This window comes from Mustela erminea, chromosome 1 (genome assembly GCF_009829155.1).
Source record: "Mustela erminea isolate mMusErm1 chromosome 1, mMusErm1.Pri, whole genome shotgun sequence".
NCBI classification, from domain to species: domain Eukaryota; kingdom Metazoa; phylum Chordata; class Mammalia; order Carnivora; family Mustelidae; genus Mustela; species Mustela erminea.
Window position 1 is genome coordinate 87,212,027 of NC_045614.1, and position 20,002 is coordinate 87,232,028.

Sequence of the window (20,002 nt, forward strand, 5' to 3'; positions counted from 1 at the left end):
ACATCCTTAGTACGGATGCAGTCATTCCATATAAACTGACAGGAAAGGGACTCCAAGAAATGTTAAGTGAAAAGACAAGATGCAGAATGAGGCTATGATGGTTCATTTTATGTGTTACCCTGACTAGGCTGTGGTGCCTGGTTGTTTGATCAAGCACCAGTTTGATGTTGCACCAGAGGGAGTTTTTAGGTATGATTATTTAAATCCATATGAACAGACGTTGAGTAAAGTGGATTGCTTATCCTTTATGATGGGGGTGGGCCTCATCTAATCAGTTGAGGGCCCACCCCCACAGACTTTGGACTTGCTAACCCCCACAATCACAGGAGACAATTCCTCAAAAAAAATTCAATCTCTCCCTCCCCCGCCTCTAATATGCATACAGGTCTTCCCTACTATCAGAAACCAGAGCACTCCTACGAAACCTCTTATAAGCCTGATGTCAAACAAAGAAGCAATTACTATTCATTTCTGTGGAAAATTTTTGAGCATTCTCAGACCCACAAAATAACCTTTCTCAGGCTGCTCTGATACTTGAGGTCACAGGTGCTCACAGACACAGGTCAAAGCTCAGGCGGCTTAATGCGGAAGAGCCGTGTGGTTCCTTGGGAAGGAGCTTGGTGGGGCTGTCCCTGTACAGAACTGCAGCTGCGCCTGCATGAGCTTGCTGCCAGCCAGCCACTGGAGGCTAGTTTCAACTATGGCCTTTTTTCACAAAAGCAAAAATCCTCATCAGATTTTTTTTTTCCAGTTAGCAAAAACAGGTACTAATGTAGGTCTTCTGTAAAAGCGAAGAGGTAAAATGTGAACTTTTCAAAAGCAGGGGTGGGGGGCACCTGTATCGGTGTATTTCTCTGTCTCTATCTTTCTCTTTTTCTCATAAGTCCTCCTGGTTCTGTTCCTCAGGACAAGCCTGACTAACACAGATTGAGAAAGTGCGATGCCCTTCATGGGGAATACGCTTCCCAGAACCGCAGGATCCATTTGCTGTGGGCATCCGTAAAAGGAAAAAAGCTTGGAAGGGCACCTGTCAACCCTGTAGGAGTGCTTCTGTGGGACTCAGAATGGAGGAGTGGGAGGCAGCTTTATCTATTAACGTTTTCATTTTTCTATAGAGAACTATTCATTTTACTCGGATAATTAAAAGTAACATTTTAAAAGATAACTGGTGATGTCTCACCACCTCCTTTCTTCTCTTCGGCTTTAGATATATTTGTTTTCTCCTTGTAGATAAGGAAGCAAAATGAGGGTTGAATAATTCCACTTTCTCTTATCATCAACACTTTGTACAACATCTTGATTGGAACAGAGCTTTGAAAGGTGTGTGTCTGCGTCTACGTGTATGCAGTCACGTCTGCCCAGTCTCGTTCTGGGCTTAACCTTTGTCCTTTACTGGGTTTGCCTCACTTTGGTCCCCACCGCTGGAGGGTCAGGTAGCTCCCTTCTGTCCTCGTAAATCCATTTTCATTACTGTGCACAGGCTCTTGGTTTCCTTAGGTGCCTAGAACTTTTATCCTAGAGGGACCCTGTGACCTAGAGTCAGCTTCCCCTCAGGTGTTTCTCACCACGGGGCCATATTAAATTTCTCTGAGCTTCTGACATCCCTTTTCTTCTTGTCCTGGGAAAGGGTCTCTGGTGTTCTTGGCTATTAGGAACTTGGCAGAGGACAGCTTAGTTTATAGGGTCTGTGTTCCCCCACGTAAGTCACTCCTCTTTCCAGAATGATGGAGATCATGTTTAAAACCAGTGATTCCTTAAAGCCATAATCAGGTCATGGAGTCCTGACTTCTGATCTGAGTCTTAGGCCCTTTGCTGGGTAAGTGGAGACCTGGATGGCTGTCTGTCTTCTTTTCCAGGCAAAATTTTCCCTCTGCCTCTTTCTAGGCAACAGTGGCTTAACTTGAGGGTCCTGAAATGCCATGTGGATTGTGGCAGCAACAACAAGATATTCACAATGGGCTTTGGAATGAGAACCAGCCCTTCAGCTTCCTCATGGGATGGCTGGCACTTGGTGGAAGATTATGTAGGAGAAAAAAAAAATTGGGGTGCCTGCGTGGCTCAGTTGGTTAAGCGGTTGCCTTCTGCTCAGGTCATGATCCCAGGGTCTTGGGATTAAGTCCCATATTGGACTCCCTGCTCAATGGGAAGTCAGTTTCTCCCTCTCCCTCTGCTTCTCCCCCTGCTTGTGCTCGCTCTTTCATGTCCTCTCTCTCAAATAAATAAAATCTTTTTTTAAAAAATTGAGGCGAAGAGGTTTAGTGCATACAAAACAGAGAACTCCCAGGGAATTAGGAAACCCCAGAGGGTCAGAGAGAGGGATCTGCTCTTTGCTGACCTGGAACAAGAATGCAAAGGGGTGTTTGCTCAGGCTCCTGCCCTCAAGGAGCATACAGGTGGGCAGAAGACTTCCTTCAGAGTAGCAAGGCCCTCAGTGCTGGATGGTACCCTGCTGACCAGAGCGCCCTGGGAAAGTAGAGACCGACCAAGGTCTGCTGGACACAGTGGGCTCCACTGGAGTGCAGTGAGCCAGGGGCATTGGGAGGGGGGCTTTCTGCCGGTGGCAAGTGACAAGAGCAGAGGCAGACCAGAAGGAAAAGCATATCTGTTCATTTTATTTTTCCAAATTAGAACATTAGTGGTTAATGTCAGTGTTTTTCTAGATCCTCAGATCCCTTCTTTATCAATGTACTTTCACTTCCAGCAGCTGACGCCCATGTGTCTTTGCTGACTCATGCGCCAGGGCTGCTGGAGTCTGCTTTGTGCTCAGGCAAGGCAAACTAGAAGTGCCTGGGTGCTTGGATGCCCCTGAGATAATTCTTATCTGTGACTTAGGGAAGGGATATATGAAAGCCCAGCTCCCTTGTCTCAGGTTGGACACCTCTGAGTATAGCTGACCCCCCAGAGCTTCCCAAAGCTACTACTGTTCAGGGGATGTTGCATAAACCCGTGTCCTTGCTTGGCTTCAGCCTTCTGTCCGCCTCCCCCCACCCCCTCAGTGCCTTATAATAAGCTACTTACATGTAAATCCTCCTCTCAGGGTCTGTTTCTCGGGAAACTGGCCCAAGATAGAATATGTCTGTTAAAAAAATTCATGTGATAGTGTGAATTATGTTGCAAATTGAGATAAAAAATTATTGTGGGTTTTATAATAATTTTAAACACAACTCTTAACAATCACAAAGTGTATATAATAAAAAAGTGAATCTTCCTACCCACTCTGGTCCTCCATTCCCTAGTTGCCCTCTGGGAGCTCCTCCTGGAGACAAGCAGAGATGGGTGACCCACACAGACATACGTGCGAGGTAGGCTGGACGTTGCTCTCCAAATGTACCAGCTTCTAAGCCCCGGGCCTGTAAACATTACCTTCTTTGGAAAGAGGATTTTTGTAGCTATGATTGAGATGGGGCGATTAGCCTGGGTTATGTGGACGGGTCCTAAACACAGTCACACACAGCCTTCTAAGAGGGAAGCAGAGGGATATTTTCCACACACAGAGAAGACGTGAAGGCAGAGTAGGAAGAGAATTGCAAATGCTGCTTGGGAAGAGGTTCTGCAGAAAACTCTGTGGGCCAAGCAAGAGCCTGGCTTTGCAGTGGGCTGAAGGGGGTCATGGTGGGGATCTCATCAGATAGCCGTGAGTCCAGACAGTTGGCCCTGAAGTGGCATGTTGTTGGGAGAGATAGGCTGGAATGGAGGGAAGGTAGACATGTGGGGGAGAGGTCCGAAGATCAGAGAATAAGGGTGGCAGTCATGGTATTGTCCAGGAAGCTTTCCGTGTCAACAGCTGAACATCCAACTAGAAATGGCTTAAACAGTAGGGACTTTTCTTCTCATCTCACAGAGCGGGAAGTCTGGAGGAACGTGAGGTGGCTGCAGAGTCAGCTTTTTTGATGGCTTAAGGACATCACAGAGGACCCAGGTGCTCTCACCTTTCTGCATTCTGGTCCTCAGCTTGCCTAGTAGGTCTCTCTTTGGTATGCTAGGCCCAAGGTGGCTGCAGCAGCTCCAAGCATCTCATGTGAAGAACAGGGCATTTCCTGCTGTGTGCCTTTTTTTTTATTAGCAAGTAGAACTATTCCCAGCAACTCTCAAGCAGAGTTTTTTTGGATCCCCTTGGCTGGGGCTTGGGTCACAGACCCACATCATTATCAAGGAAATGGTATACTTCCTGTACAAAATTTAGTTCTGCAAGTTAAGTTAGACATTTTAAAACATTTATTCCACAAATAAATATTGAGTTCCTACTGTGTGTCAGCCACTGTGAAAAAATGATAAATGGAGGGAATTGGGGCAGGAAGGATTGATGTCTTTCACTAGAGAGTAGGAATACAGTCATTAAAAAATGAATTCTCACCCCCTGGCCTTTGCATGACCACCAAAAAAAAAAAAAAAAAAAAATTTCTCTTCGTTGTGATAAGTCCTGAGGGTAGTGAAAGGCACTAAGTCACCAGGACCCTTGTGGAGCTGGTGAGAGGAGACCATGGGGCAGGGTGATTTCAGAGCTTTGCTGCAGAGGAAAAGATGGTGAAAGTAGACAGCACATATCCAGAATTTTGTAACAAATGCATTTAAAAAACAACAACAACAACAACAGTATGCTTTAAAACCTTCACTGTATGCTACAGAACAACAAGAAGGAAGCAGCCTTCAATTTGATTATGATAGGCTTACTCTCTAGATTTCCCTGGGGGTTTGACATGGTGGAAGCTAATTCTGCAAGAGTGTTGAACACATGCACACAAAGTTACTGTCTTACTGTTTCTTCGGGTCAGAATCCAGGGGGCTCAGCTGCTTCCTCTGCGGGGGTCTCACAAGGCTGAAACTGGTAGTTGGCAGGTCTGTGTTCTTTACAGTGGGCTGTGGGGCAAGAATCTACTCCTAAGCTCATTCAGGTTGTTGGCCAAATTCAGTTCCTTGCGGTTGTAAGACTAAGGTCTTTGATTCTTTGCTGGCTGCCAGCCAGGGGCTGGTCTTTGCTCCTAGGGACTGCTGCATTTCTTCTCATGCTTTCCCTGTGGCCCCCTGTAAGAACTTTTTAGGTGAATAGACAGTCTGCAAACAGCAGATGAGGAAGGTGAGATGGTTCTCCAAGAAGAACTCAGTGTATTAGAGGATTGGAAGGCGTTCTTGTAGTTAAGTGAACCTTCATTGCCACTTCTTGGAATTTGTCCTTTTTGAAATTCACTAAGAAGTTTAATAAAACTAAATAAAAAGGAAGGGCTTAGGGATGGATTGTGACTAGTTGAGAGGATATACTCAGCAAAGATGTGCTTTCATTGGAGGGAGGTCTTTGCTCCTGAGGCCTGTGATGCCATCTTTTGCATTGGCCTCTTTGCTTTTTCAATGGCTGGTGTAGAGATTTAGAAGGTGATGGCTAAAGACCCAAAACTGGGAAGCCATAGAGGATCTAAAGAACATGGATGCTCTTGGGCTCTACAAAGACCTTCCTGTTGAGCATGGGAAAAAGAGGATGAAGGGTGCGTTCAAGAGTGGAGAGTGGGGAGGATTCTGGACAACTCACCCATGCCAGTCATGTCAACAGGATGGCTTTTTCTGAATCTCTGTTTCTACACGTTGAGTTTCTAATTTAAATTACAGTTGATGTCTGTGGAAAATGCCCCACTACTTTAAAAAAAGGAGGGGGGGGGAGAAGAGAAAAAAAAACAAAAACAAGAAACCTTGAAAATTAGTTACCTAATCCAGCTCTGGCTTGAGTAGGTTTCCCTGACTTCTTAATTCCCTTCTAATATCATTATCTCTTAATTTATCAATGTTGGATCAAGGTCAGCCCAATAAAATGTAATGGGGGTACATTTAAGTATCAAAAAAAAATTAGTTGCATATAAGTTAAAAAAAATCAATAAAGTAGAAGGGAGAATACCTGATTTGACAGCAATTCTAATGAAAAGGAATTTAATATAGGCCAACAGTATACTGACTACTCCCCTCCAAATGCTCCAGGTGCCTTGGGCTATGACAAAGTGGGATTTATGAGATCAGACCCTGTGTCACTTTGTCCCCTCATTGTATTCTCTGCTTTCCTCTGCTGTATCCCTTTTCCATCTCAAGTCTTCACCTTAGGGATCCTCATCCGCCCTGGACCAGCTCTTTGTAGAATCATCTTTGATACCATTAGCGGGATTTGCTCTCCCTTTCTTTTGACACTTAACACATTCCACCTTACTCTAGAGTTATTTAATTTTTAAAATGGCTGTGCAAACTCCATGACAAGCCATTCAGCTAACCATTATGATAGTCATGCTCCCCGCTCCCAAATTAATTTCTCTTGTGTCACAAGTTTTCTGCAAACATTGGTTGAATAAACAAAGAACAGCATCAGGTTACTACTACTTACAAAAGAAAACTGGTCACATTTATGAAAATGCCCACAGGAGGTACTTATCCTTCTGTTCTTCAGTCTGGTACTGGCTGACTTAGACTCTGATGTCCCACCACAAGCACCATATTTGACGAGAAATGCAGAGAGACTATGGGGGCACTGAAGAGGGAGATGGGGATGGAGGGTGCGCTTGGAAATGGTTGAAAACAGTTGAGCATATTCATCTTGAAAGAGGGAAAAACAGGCAGTCAGGTAGTTGACTCCCCAAGTTTGAAAGGCTGACCTCTCATAAAGGAGGGAGATTCTGTTTCCCTTGGTGGCAGGGAAATAACCAGGTCCCTTTGGAGAGCCCCTGTGGAACCGTTTGGCAGTGGAGGTGGCTGGGGCCTATGGCTGTCAACAAGCAAGGATCAGCGTGATTCAGATATTCTGTCACTAAGTGGGCCTCCTCCTCTTGGCAGAAAGCACCAGAGCAGTGGTTCCAAATCTTATTGATCCTCACAATCACCTGGGGACTTTAAAATACACATTCCCAGGCACCACCCCTAAAGACTCAGTGTCAGTAGGTCTGGAGGTAGAAATGATGGATCTACAAGGGAAACAGTCCACTAGCCCAAGAGCCACAGGACAGGAGGACCACGCTGTATTAATTTGAGAGAGAGAAGGCAGAGCGAGCAGGAGAGAACATGAATGGGGGGAGGGGCAGAGACAGAGGGAAAAGCAGGATCCTCGCTGAGCAGGGAGTCCCAATGGGGCTCAATCCCAGAACCCTGAGATCATGACCTGAGCTGAAGGCAGACTCTTAACCAACGGAGCCACCCAGGAACCCATGGCCCATTGCTTTTAAGGTAGTGGTCTCTCTGGAGCAGAATTCTTAACATCCTCTTCAACTGAGGTAGAAGGGGGTATCTCTTTGCTTACATCACTTGGAAAACTGATTGAGAAAGCTCAGGAGATAGTCTAACGAGGCCAAGAGGTCTGTTCTTTCTACAAAAGAGATGCATGGAGAGTTCCTCTAATGTCAATAATTAATAGTTGACATGTGACCCAGCAGTTCCACTCTTAGTCAGATGTCCGAGAGAAATGAAAACATATGTCCAACAAAAACTTATTCATGAGTCTTCATAGCCCTGTTATTCATAATATCCAGAAGGTGGAGACAATCCGTATCGCCAGCAAGTGCTGAATAAATAAGCAAAATGCGATATACCCGTACAATGGAATGTTGCTTGACAATAAAAAGGAACAAAGTACTAAAACGTGCTACAGCATGGATGAACCTTGGAAACATTACACTAAAGTGAGAAAAGCTAGACATGAAAGGCCACATGATGTATGATTTCATCTATGTGAACTGTCCAGAGTAGGCAAATCTATAGAAACACAAAGTAGATTGGTGGCTGCCGTGAGGTGGGGAGAAGGAAAGGGACTGCTAACAGGTACAATAAATTCTGGGGAGTGATGAAAATGTTCCAAATTTAGACTGTGGTGATGGTTGCACCATTCTGTGAATATATTAAAAACTGTTGAATTGAAGACTGAGTAGGTGAATATGTAGATATTTCAATTATATCTCAATAAAGATGTTTTTTTTTAAGTGGTGCTTATAATTGAAGGCATTTTAGAAAATGCAAATAAGGAAAAGAAAGCAAAGACCCTACTCTCATCATCACGGAGAAAGGAGCCACGTAACAATGTTACATCTTGGTATATTTTCTTCTAGTATACATTCTGTCTATATTTGCATATTTAGGATCACACTGTTCATACTGTTTCTACTTCATCCATATAAATGGCTGTAAAGTATTTCTGGGTGTGAAAAATCATATTTTAATTTACTTCATTAGTTTTCTGTCGGTGGATTTTAGGGGATTTCCATTTTCTTGTGCTTGTAAACCATGAATATTTTTTTAAGAGAGGGAGAGAGAAGAGCAGTGGGAGAAGGAGAAAGAGAGAATCCTAAACAGGCTCCACATCCAGCGTGGTGCCTGTTGCGGAACTCGATCTCACAACCCTGAAATCATGACCTGAGCCAAAATCAAGAGTCAGGCATTCAACCGACTGAGCCACCCAGGTGCCCCAACCGTGAATATTCTTTAACCTTTATCATTATACTTCATATTATTTTTTGATTTAAAGGTCCATACTTCTTTAAGATAGCCAATTTTTATTTTTATCCCACTAAAACAAAAGTTACTTTTTATTTTACCTTGAAAGTTCTTGCTAGTGTTCAGAAGGGGACATTGGGCAAGAAGGTAAAGGGCAAGGCTCATCACAGAAGTACTGCCCCCCTCAGACTTGATTGGGCCAGGAGATTCTGTGGAGCCACCTTCCCCTACAGGGACAAAATACCTTTGAAAGAAGCAGATAGACTTGTCTCTATTAAATTGGCTGTTTTGTTTTCTAGTCTGTATCAGTTTTTGCTGTGTAGCAAACCATTCCAATCTTCATAGCTCCCAACAGCTATTTACTTAACTCATGATTCTTTGGGTCTGCTTAGGACCCAAAAGGTGCTCCACTCTGGAGCACCTTTGCTGATCTTTCCTGGGCTTTCTCATGCCTCAGCTGATATCTGGGTGGCCCAGAGTGGTCTCGCTCTTGTGGTCAGTGGTTGGCTGGCTATTGGCTGGGGCAATAACCCAGAAGGTTAGCCGGGCTTCTTCACACGATTCCAGTTACAGCGTTCCCAAGAGCCCCAGTGTGCTAGCTTATTTCATGCCTTGGTTTGCCTCACATTTGTTAATATACCATTGTCCAAAGAAAGTCACAAGCCCAAGTTCAGGTTCAAGAGCTGGGGAAATAAATGCTGTGGTGTTCTGGTTAACAGGCAGCAACACGCTGCGTGGCACAGGTGTAGGGAACGGAAGCATTGGTGTGTGGCCAGTTAATAATTTACCAGGTAATTTTTGCTAAAACATCCAGTGGCCTTAATGGTTGGTGACCAGCATGTGACACTGTGCATTTAATTTTCATACAAGGATCTACTTCCAGCTTCCACATACAGAACACCCAGGAGAATGGTATCAAACCCTTCCGGCGGATTAACTGACATTTTTTAATGGTAAACTCATGTCTCATCAATGTTGAATGTGATTGACAGCAATTTTTATAAGACTTGGAGACTATAGGACAGCAACAGCAAAACCCACCCCAAAAATGCGGTGGCAGGTGCATTCATTCATGGACTCAGCAACTCTTCATTGAGCACTCACTTGAGCCAGACGCTTCCCCAGGTGCTTGGGATTGCTCAGCAATGGGATAAATAAAATCCTCTGTGGAGATTGCGTTCCTGTGAAGGAAAGGGCAATCAATAGGTAAACAAATCTGTGCCAAGTAATGATTAATAAGATGAAGTGAGAGGGCAGGAGACAGTGGGTGAGAGGGGGATTTTTTTAGAGGACACCAAGTAGAGTTGGCCAGTCTCTCTGAGATCATTTTCATTTTTTCGACTTTGTTTGGCTCTTCATCATCTCGTCCTCTGGTGAGTCATTGTGAAGATGCTGATGGGAACCCAAGAGAGCTGTTACAGGCTTTGGTGGATTTACCTCTAGGTTGTAGAGGAGCAGGGAGCCAGAGAGAATGGAAGGACTCATGGGCTTGGGGTACTGAACAGTCAGGGATCTGACGTGTCCTGAAGGCTGGATGTTTTTCTTGGATGCTCTATTACAAGTCCACTTACCAGGAGCAGCGTCCTCAGAGGACATGCTGCAGGATTCGTGCAACATAATTTAGCCTGAGGGAGAAGGGAGCACAGAGAGACAGCTGGGTTGGAATCATGGTAACCATAGCAACTAGACGCTGACAATTGGGTCACCAGGAAGAGAAAATTGACTTTAGAGAGTATTGACCAAATGCCAAAGTGGGACTGTGGCACCTTGAATTCACCAGGTGGAGAAAGTCAGGGAGAGAAAAATCTGTTGTGTTGAGCTTTGCACAGCATCAGGATCTTACCCACTTTCTTTGCAGAGTGAACCCAAGGCCAATATAGCCCAACACACCAAGACACCCAGCTTTCTTTAACTCTGTTTGTTGCTAGTTTGCACAGCAACAGTGGAATAATCCTTTCCTTCCCTTTCCTCTTCTGCTAAGATTCTTTTCATCTTTTAGGGGCCATCTTTTAGCCCTTTAGCTCCATCTTTTAGCCCTTTAGCTCCATCTTTTAACCCCCAGGGTTAGCATTTTGTTGATTATTGGTAAGGTGTCAGGACTCTACTGTAGAGGAAGGTGGTAATTCTGATATAGTCTTAAAAGTTCTAGAGTTTTTTCGGGGCCTGGGTGGCTCAGTCAGTTAAGTGTCTGCCTCTTGATTTTACATCCAGATCATGATCTCAGGGTCTTGAGATCATGTCCCATGTAGGGCTCTGTGCTGGGGGTAGAGCCTGCTTAAGATTCTCTCTCCCTCTGCCCCTCCCCCTCAAAAAAATAAAATAAAATAATTTTTTAAAAAGTTCTAGGGTTTGGGGGGCACCTGGGTGGCTCAGTCAATTAAGCATCTGCCTTCAGCTCAGGTTGTGATCCCAGGGTCCCCCGCATCAAGGTCTCTGTTCAGCGGGGGGTCGGCTTGTCCCTCTGACCCTCCCTGCCACTTCATGCTCTCTCTCTCTCTCTCTCTCTCTCTCATTCTCTCTGAAATAAATAAAATCTTAAAAAAAAAAAAAAGTTCTAGGGTTTTTGCAGACAAACTTTCCAGTCCCCCAAACTCCTCAGTAAATACTTATAATTATATCCTGTTATTATATCCAGGAAAGCTCTTTTTAAATCCTCTTTTCCAGGTAGTTGATAAGGTGAAAAAACTAAAAAAGGTTAGAAAATGATCCTCCATCCACCTCAAATTGTCTAAAGAGGGAGTAATAAAGTGGCAAATCCTATTTACTCCCAGAAAGCCTAATTTCCTCGCTCATCAACGCAAGTGGGAGGGACTTGGCAAGTCCCTAGATAGAGAAAACGTTTTTTGTTTAATTGTTATCAAACAAAGCTGCTTCCAAGTCTGCTGGGGAGGACATGCTCGCCCCTGATGCATTCAGTATGTGTGTGAAATGTCAGCTTCTGGAGGACGTAAGCCCCATGCTGTGACAGTATGAGGTCCTGCTGAGCAGCCAACAGGACATAGCGGCTCTGAGCTGCTTAACTGTTTGCACTCGGAACTGTGGCCGTGGATGTTCCCACTAATGGCCAAGGTTTGCCCAGGCGTCACCCCCTAACCTCAAAACATGCAGCCTCATCACCTCCAGCATAATCCCTGAGCCCTATAGTGTAACATGCTCCTGGGATCTCGCCCCGAGGGGGCAGGGGGATGTCAGCAGACAGCTCCGATAGCGTGTATGGCCCGTCATCGCCTGCCACCCACCACCCCTTTCCCGCCTTCAGAGAAACCCACACATACCAGGACCAGATCACCCTGCTTGTCCTTGAATCCAGGAGAGTGTTATCTTGCCCATGCAGGTGGGGTTTTCCTGCCAGCTTGGCGTGCATGGTTCTTTAGGAGAAGCCAGAGCGGCGTCTCGAGCAGGGCTGCTCTTCCCCAGTGGGGGTTTTTATCTCTCCCTCCCAGGGTACCCGGGGTGGGACGGTTGGGGGGGGGGGTGCTGTGCTGGGCCTCGTGATGGGTTATCAGCAACTAGGCTTCAGGGCTCTGGGTGTAAAGCGAGGTCACAGAGTGGCTGGCAGGGAGGAAGTGAGGGCAGGGTGTGCCAGCCTCGAGTGTGATGAAAAATATAAAACTCTGAATTCCATTCAGTCGCAGCTCTTAAGTTGGGTTTCTTTCAAGTTAGACCAGGTGACTCTCGTGATGATCTTCCTTTGAGACATTTGCCTGAGCATCTGGCTCTTCCTAGAGTAATAAGAACAGGGCAGTTAGCTTCTTCTGTGGAATAAAACAGCTAACGCTTAGCAAATTAAAATAACAACCCTTTATTATTGCTAGTGAGTCCACAGATCAGCCAGGTGACGCTGCTGTTCTGGCCTAGGCTTGACTCATCCCACCCAGTCCCGCACATAGGCCTCAGCGACCGCTCACAGGCCCAAAATGGCATCTCTCAGACGTCTGCCCTCCTCTGCCAGGCCAGCCTGGGCTTGTCCTCAGAGCATCAGCGGGGCTCCATGAGAGCAAGTGGAAGCAGCAAGGGCCCTCGAGGCACAGGTTCAGAATTCCCATAAGGTCATACCTTATTCTGTGGTCATACCATATTCTGTGGGTCAGAGAAAATCACAAGGCCAGACTGGACTTAAGGAGTGGAGAAATGGACTCTCCCTCTTTATGCAGAGTTATGTTGTAAAGAGGCCTGGATACAGGGAGGCAATAATTGGGGCCATTTGTGCAAACAATGCATCTCAAACAGCAATAACGACGATCATTATTATTTTGTTGGGCTCTCAAAGTGCTCCAGAGCCAGTTACCTTTCTTGCATGGTGGAGAAAATCGGGCAAAGACATGAATTAAGCAGCAGGGGTGGATAAAGAGTCTTGGGCTGGAAGACTCTCTACACCGCCTGCATTTCATCTGCCCTCTTTTCTACATCTGAGAACTAAGCTTTTTTTTTTTTTTTTTTTTTAACATATTCTCTTTGAACGTTATGAAAGCCAAAGTTGTCTAAAATGAGACCGACTGCTTTCTTAGACTCTATTATGTTGGCCTAATTACATATCAGGAAAATGTTTTTCTGGGGCATTGTGTGTAAAACAAAGAGGAAAACAACATCTCCAGCCGGCCCCAGAGTCCTTGCCCCTCCCTCTGGCTGGCAGGGGCTGCATCCCGCGGGAGGCCCCGGGGAGGAGGGAAGATGAGGGCCTGGGAGGCAGGGCTGCTGCAGCCCCAGCTGGCCTCGGAGAGATTTGCCCAGAGAAAGCCAAGGGGCAAGTCGTTCCTTCCTCTGTCCTTCCCTCCAGCACAGGGTGGCTTCCATCTGGTGGCGGAACCGTGTTAGTCTCCTCACAGCCCCCAGATCAGGATCTCCTGCTGCAGGAGAAGAGAATTGCTAAGATGTCCTGGCCATGGTCTCCCAAGACCTCGCTGTCAACTGCAGAAATAATCCCTCCGGCTTTGGGTTTCTTGCCCTCTTGTGACATTTGATGGTGTGAGTCTTTCTCTTTAGGTCTGTTTCCCACCCTGGCTACTCAAGGGCTGATTTCTGTCCTTCCAGTCTGTGTTTTCTTTATTCTTCCCTCACCTGCTTGCCAGGAGCTCCCTGAGCCTCCTTAGCCAAACTCGAGGCTCCTTGAGTTTGCGGCTACTGAGTGTTGGCTCTCCCCTCCAACTCTTTATTTTCATCTTACCTGTCCCTGTCTTTACCTGTGTATTAGGTTCCTACTGCTGCTGTAGGCTTCAGACAACAGGGATTTATTCTCTTACCATTTTGGAGGTCAGGAATCCAAAATGGGTTTTAAGGGATTGAAATCAAGGTGGTGGCAGAACTGCATTTTTTCTGGAGATAGTGGGAGGGAATCTGTTCCTTGACTTTTCAACTTGGAGAGACCGTCCTGCTTGGGGCCAGTCACTCCGACCTCTGCTTCCATCCGCATACCTCCTTCCCTGACTGACTGACCCCGTTCCCCGACACCCCACCACCTGCTTCTCTCTTCAGAGGACCCTTTTGATGACATTGAGCCTGCCTGGATAACCTCTCCTTCTCAAGATCCTTAACTTCATCACATCTGCCAAATCTCGCTTATCATGAAAGATGACATGGGCCCAGGGTCCAGGGATTGAGGCGTAGACATATTTGTGGGAGTGGGTGAACATACTCTTTCTGCTGTAGGTCCCATCTCATCTAGCTGCCTCCTGGACACTGTTCCTTGAACTCAGCATGTCTAAAATGAATTCACTCCCTCATTGTCCTCCTTGTCCTGGTCACCTTTGTTCAGCACGTGATCAGCCAGTACCCAGGCCCCCAATCATCATGTGCATAAAACATAATTTAATTTAGCAAGCCTGATATTGATGGACACTTGGGTAATCTTTAGTGTTTTTGCTATTGCAATCAGTTCTCCAGTGAATAACTTTGTACATTTGTCACTATGCATATATATAGAGAGAGATATAGATACAGATCAGTTCCCAGAAGTGAGATTGTTGTGTCAAAGGGTAAATGTATCTGCAATTTTGAGAGATACTGTCAGATTGTTCTCTATGAGGTTGAACCAATTTGCCTTCCTGCCAGCAGTGTCTGAGAATGCTCACTTCCCCACAGCCTTGTCAACAACGTGGTTGTCAAACTTCTGGGTTTTTCCCAATATGATAGATAGAAATTCAGATCTCAGTAGTTTTTAGTTTGCATTTCTCTTATTATGGGATATGGTGTTTTTCTTTTTATGTGCTTAATGGGCGTCTGAATTTCCTTTTTTGTGATTCTCTTCCTGTTTGTGTCCATTTTAAAACTTGGATTATTGGATTTTTTTAAAATCAAATTTTAGGAGCTCTTCCCTTTTCATCTGTAATATGAGCTACAAATGTTTTCCCATCTTGTCTTTTGTCTTTTGACTTTACACAGCTTGTCTTTTGTCTTGCAGAAGACACCAAATTTATTATTTTTTATGTCACCAAATTTATTATTTTTACTTTATGGTTTCCAGACTCTAAGTTAGTTAGAAAGGGCTTCCAGTTGGCTCATTAAAATTAAAATAATAAAGCTGTGTTCAGTGTGGGGAGTTGGACACAGGCATCTGTTTCTTCTGAAAAATCCCAGTGAAATGATACAAAAGGAATGATAGGAGGTAAGCATGGAGATAGATAGATGCTACACTCAATTCTCATTGTTCATGGATTCTATATTTCCAAATCCTACTTGCTTAAATTTATTTGTAATCCCCAAATCTGTTCTCTTGTTGTTTTCACCATTACTTGCCGGCATATGCAGAATGGCAAAAAATTTGAGTTGCCGACATTCCTGTTCCCGATTAAGGAGATGCTCTGCCTTTCTGTTTTAGCTTTCATACTATAAACAAGTGTCCTGTTTGCAGTCTACTTAGTGCCACACTTTTCACATTTTTGTGCCTTTCATTGTTGATTTTGCTATTTAAAGTGGCTCCAAGTCTCATGCTGAAGTGTTGTCTGGTATTTCTAGGCATAAGAAGGCTACAGTGTGCCTTACAGAGCAAAGACACGTGTTAGGTAAGTTTTATTCAGGCTTGAGTTCTAGCGCTTTTGGCTGTATATTCAAAAGGTAGTGAATCAACAAAATATATTTTGAAAGGTGTCTTTAAACAAAAATGCACATAAGACAAGGTTCTGTATTGATCAGTTGATGAAGATGCTGTCAGCAGAAGCTCAAAGAAACCCAACCCTGTATTTCCCCTACAGCATTGGCTCCAAGTGTTCAGTAATTCTTGTGGCAACATTATAGAACAGAATTCTCATGAATAATGAAAACTGACTGTAGGTAGGTAGGTAGCTAGATAGATAGATAGGCAGGCAGGCAGATAGATAGACAGGTAAGGTATCCACAAGAACAAAAAGATTAGAAGAGAAAGTAGAAAAGAGGAATGATTTCAACACAGTTTTAGAAAAGGAAAGTAAATAGCAGATGCTAATTGGCCTAGTAAAGTACAGGAAGCTGTCACCTAACAGACAAGGAGCCATGTGAGAAAATGAGAAAAGCTGTGGTTTTCAAAGCAGAAATGACCATGGGACGGTGGGAAGTGAACTGCAAAGCTGACAACCGGGGCATTGGTTTAAAGTCCTTATGTATCGTGGTAAGAGTCCTAGCTCCCGTCTCTGCAGCTTTTGGGTCTTAAAAATAAGGCTGCAGAAAAGTTAAAAAGGTAACAAAAAGGCTGAAAGAGAAAGGAAATCTTTCAGAAGGAAAATAAAAAGAGTAAGAAAATGGGGAGGGGTAAAAACATGGGAATATCAGCCCTCCATTTTGACTTATAGAAGATCCAGAAAGAGAGAAAATGGAGAAAAGGAAAACTCTCAAGGGAAAATAAAAGAACACTTTTCAGAACTGAAGGACAAGAATCCTCAGATGGTGAGGTCATCAAGTGTATGACCCACCCCAAGGCACATTGTGAAATTCTGACACCTCATGGGGAAAAATATCCTAAAAGCTTACAAAGCTCATGAGGTTGTAAAATATTAGCAATCAAAATAGATATCCCCGTAGCAGTGCGGATCTCTAGAAGCCAGTGGAGAAGTACTTGAAAAATCTCAAAGGAAAAGTAGGTTTCAGCCCAAACTTCTGTACCCAAACTGTTAGTTAAGGGTGAGAACGACGACACTTTTATGAACGCGCGGGTTCAAGTGACTTACAGGGCATTTGTTTCCTGGGAAGCCATGGGAGGACGCACTATAGCAATATGTAGAGGAAACCAAGAAAAAGAAAACACCAGCCTTAGATAGCAGTGGGAGAAGAACCCAGCCATGGAAAGCAGCCAGACCAGGATTGGAGAAAGAGTGCACAGAGCTCCAGAAGTGATGTCTCCACTGAAGGAGGAAAACAAACAAACAAACAAAAAAAAACAACCCAAAACCCCCAGAACTAATGTATTTAGGCACATGGGATATTTATCAGTGGGCATAGAATAGAGGTGTTGGAGAATACGGAGTAAATTAGTGATGGGTTCACATACAACCAGACATGTGAAGAAGAAAAAAAAATTGAGGACATGATTAACTCTATCATGTGAAAAAGAAGGCAGATCACAGCACATTTCTTGACCCAGCATTGAGCAACATCTGCAAAGTTGTAATAACACAAACACTAACTTTTGATTTGATTAGAATTACTAGGACCATTTGGGGGCACTAAGAAAGAGGAAGTAAGAAATGTGTATGGGAATGTGAAGGCTTTATCTTCCGTGGTAGGAAATCAAAGGATATCTAAAATTGGTAAGTTAAGAAACAGTAGCATATGCATACCCAGCCAGTAAGTGTTGAGCATTAGTGTTTTGGCAGCAGGTTTTCAAAAGACATGACACATGTTTTTGCAGTTTTGTACCTTCACATGCCCTCTCCATGAAAGGCGAGGGCCCAACCGAGTGGCAGTCGGGAACAGGGGCAAACATTCCCCAGTCACTGTTTTTTCAGGCATGGAGACCATCCCAGTGCTGGTCCCGCACACACTTCTCAGATATGGGAAATTAAATTCCTCTCTCCATTTACACAGTTGTGTAGAAGGAGCCAAGTCTTTTCTTTGAAACTGCTTTTCTCCCAGATTGCTTCCACAGATTGAAACAGGAGAAAAGAGAAGAGCAAACTGACATTCGGGATACACACTCTCTCACTGGACCAGTGTGTTACCTCCTAATTACTTCCCTGAATGGAGGATCTTTAAAAATGATCAAAAGACAAAGGCATTTCTTAAGAAACTCTACATGCTGTTGTCATGAGTTTTGGAGGGTAAGGGAAGGTTGTGTTGGATGTCTGTTTCCTTAGTTGATTTGCAACCACTGGAGAAATTATGGGGAACAAAGGGAAAAAAGAGCCATAAATACAAATGAATTCCTTTTACATGAGTTGAAAAACCACAGGACATGCTCCATTTTTTTTAGCACTCCAGGTGTGATCGGAGATTACGGATCCACACAGGAGAGTGGAGAGTTAATTAAAATTTGTGCTCCTACTTCCAGAAAGAAATGTCTTTCCGTTTGATAAGCAGGCTGTCTTTGGAGTGCTGTTTGTGCTTTTCTGTCCTCACTGGAGTGTCACAGAAAAGCAGATCAAAGGGAGCCTCCATCCAGTTAGGTTTTCTACCACCTTTCTGAGCTAATGGACTTGAAAGCCTCTTCCCCTGACTGCTTGGGGCTCATGTCATATGCTAGAAACGTCGTCTGCGTACGGTATTGATAATACGCGAAGGGGCTTTGATAGATGCTTACGGAAAACCATATTAACCACTCATTAAATCAGGACCACCCCAAACCGTCAGGGCGGGGGACTCTGACAGAGGGTTGCCTCCTCACCCCTTACCATTTGTATTTTACTTTTCCCCTCTCCACGTGAAGGCCGGATTACTACCACTACTCTCGAAAGCAGGGTTCTGTTTTTGTTGTGCTTTCTCTTGTCCTCCGAGGCTTTGTGCTTCTGCACCCTCTGGCTGACATCCCTTACCCTGAAGGGAAAAACTGTTTGGGAGAAAACCTGCTGTCTTTCTCTTTAAGATAGTGACAAAACGAAATAAACATAGAGCAAAATAGAGGCAGCCCAGGCTCACCCCATGCTAGCGGGCAGGTCAGGCTGCAGCGGGGGGCTGGCCATTGTCTCGCGGCTCTGGGTGCCCGCGGAGAAAATCCAGCCGGGCCGCAGCCACTAATAAAAGGACTCCATTCTGCCACTCAGGGCTTTGTGAGGCGCCAAAGCTTGTCCTAGTTGCCATGGCTACTGTCTGATTGTGTCGGGTTTGTCACAGTGCTTGATAAAGTGGGAAGGTTATTCTTGATAGGCCCAAGTAATCATAACCTCGCAAAGCTTGAGAGTGTGGCTTTAACACTTCTTTCCTCCTGTCTTGAAATCGGGAATGCAGGGATGGGGGTTGGGTTGTCGGGGAGAAAGCAGCCCCAGCAGGTGGTGAGGGCCGGGCCCAGCATGAAAGATACTGCCAGCTGGTGTGGATGGGAGTTCCTCTTGTGGCCAGGGGGCTGGGCAGAAAGGGGTGTCACTGGGGTCATCTGCCATCCCTGGGCCTGAGTGGGGGCTTCAGAGAAGGGGTCACAATGGGGGCCCCTGCTGACCCATCCATCAAGTGATTATTCTTGTACCCCTCTCTCCTTTCCTCTTTTCCCTTTCTGCTCCTGCCTCTTTTATTGAGGGGCCTCCCTTTCTTCCCCCTCCTTAGCTTGCCCGTCCTCCCCCTTTCCTCTCCCTTTCCTCACCCCAATTCCTTCACAGAACTGGGCCTTTCAGAGGCCTCTACTTTCCCTTCTCAAGTGGAGAAGGATGGGGAAGGTTAGCTCTGAGGTAACAGCTGATTGGATATGGCCACAGAATTGGACTCTTCTGTCATCAGAAGAGACCCGAGTTAAGGGGCACTTGGGGGACGCAGTCGGTTGAATGTCCGTCCAACTCTTGGTTTCAGCTTGGGTCGTGATCTCAGGATCATAAGGTGAAGCCCTGTGTCTGGCTCTGAGCTCCACATGGAGTCTGCTTAAGACTCTCTCTCTCTCCTTCTGTCCTGCCCACCCCCCTCCAAATAAATAAATAAATACATCTTTAAAAAGAGAGACCTAATTGATTACCCAGGCAGTACTTCTGTAACTTGTACATCAAAACTACTGAGAAGGTTCTTTCAAACAGAAAGAACCCCCAGGTTTCAGATCTGGTAGGTCTCGACAGGGTCCCAAGACTCTGCATTTCTAACAAGGTCCCAGGTTGATGCCATTGTTGTTGCTTGGGGAACCACATTTTGAGAGCCACTGTCAGAGGACAAAGCTTATTTTTTATAGTTGAGGAAACAGTCTCCCAAAGGATCAATTACTTGCCAGGAGTTCAGGCAACTTGGTAGCCACGCTGGGATGGGTGCCCAGCAATAGGGGTTCAAAAGCCGTTTGAAGAGGGAAGATTCATCTGTCTTCCAGCCCCTTAGCCCAGAGCAACCAGATGAGCTCGTTCTGTTCCCAAAAAGCCTCCAGCAACACAGCCAGTCACCACCTGTGGTCCTGCTGTGAGCAGTGCCACTCCCAAGTGAAGCCACCTTCCTCGGTGCTCTGGGCCCAGTGGAATCTTCTGTTGTA

At 45.2% G+C, this 20,002-nt stretch overlaps 1 protein-coding gene and 1 long non-coding RNA gene across 5 annotated transcripts in view; one reads left to right on the forward strand and one right to left on the reverse strand.

Annotated features, from left to right (window-relative positions):
* RFTN1 (raftlin, lipid raft linker 1) overlaps window positions 1-20,002 on the forward strand; it is a 200,368-nt gene that overhangs the window by 168,757 nt on the left and 11,609 nt on the right. The window lies entirely within an intron of this gene.
* LOC116584274 lies at window positions 8,463-18,515 on the reverse strand. 2 transcript variants are annotated; one of them, XR_004283139.1, is made up of 4 exons: window positions 18,243-18,515; window positions 11,724-12,170; window positions 10,020-10,073; window positions 8,463-9,629 (listed from the first exon to the last, which is right to left on the reverse strand). It is a non-coding gene; the product is annotated as an uncharacterized LOC116584274 (long non-coding RNA). The 2 variants fall into 2 exon arrangements; XR_004283138.1 differs by having other exon boundaries at window positions 9,967-10,073.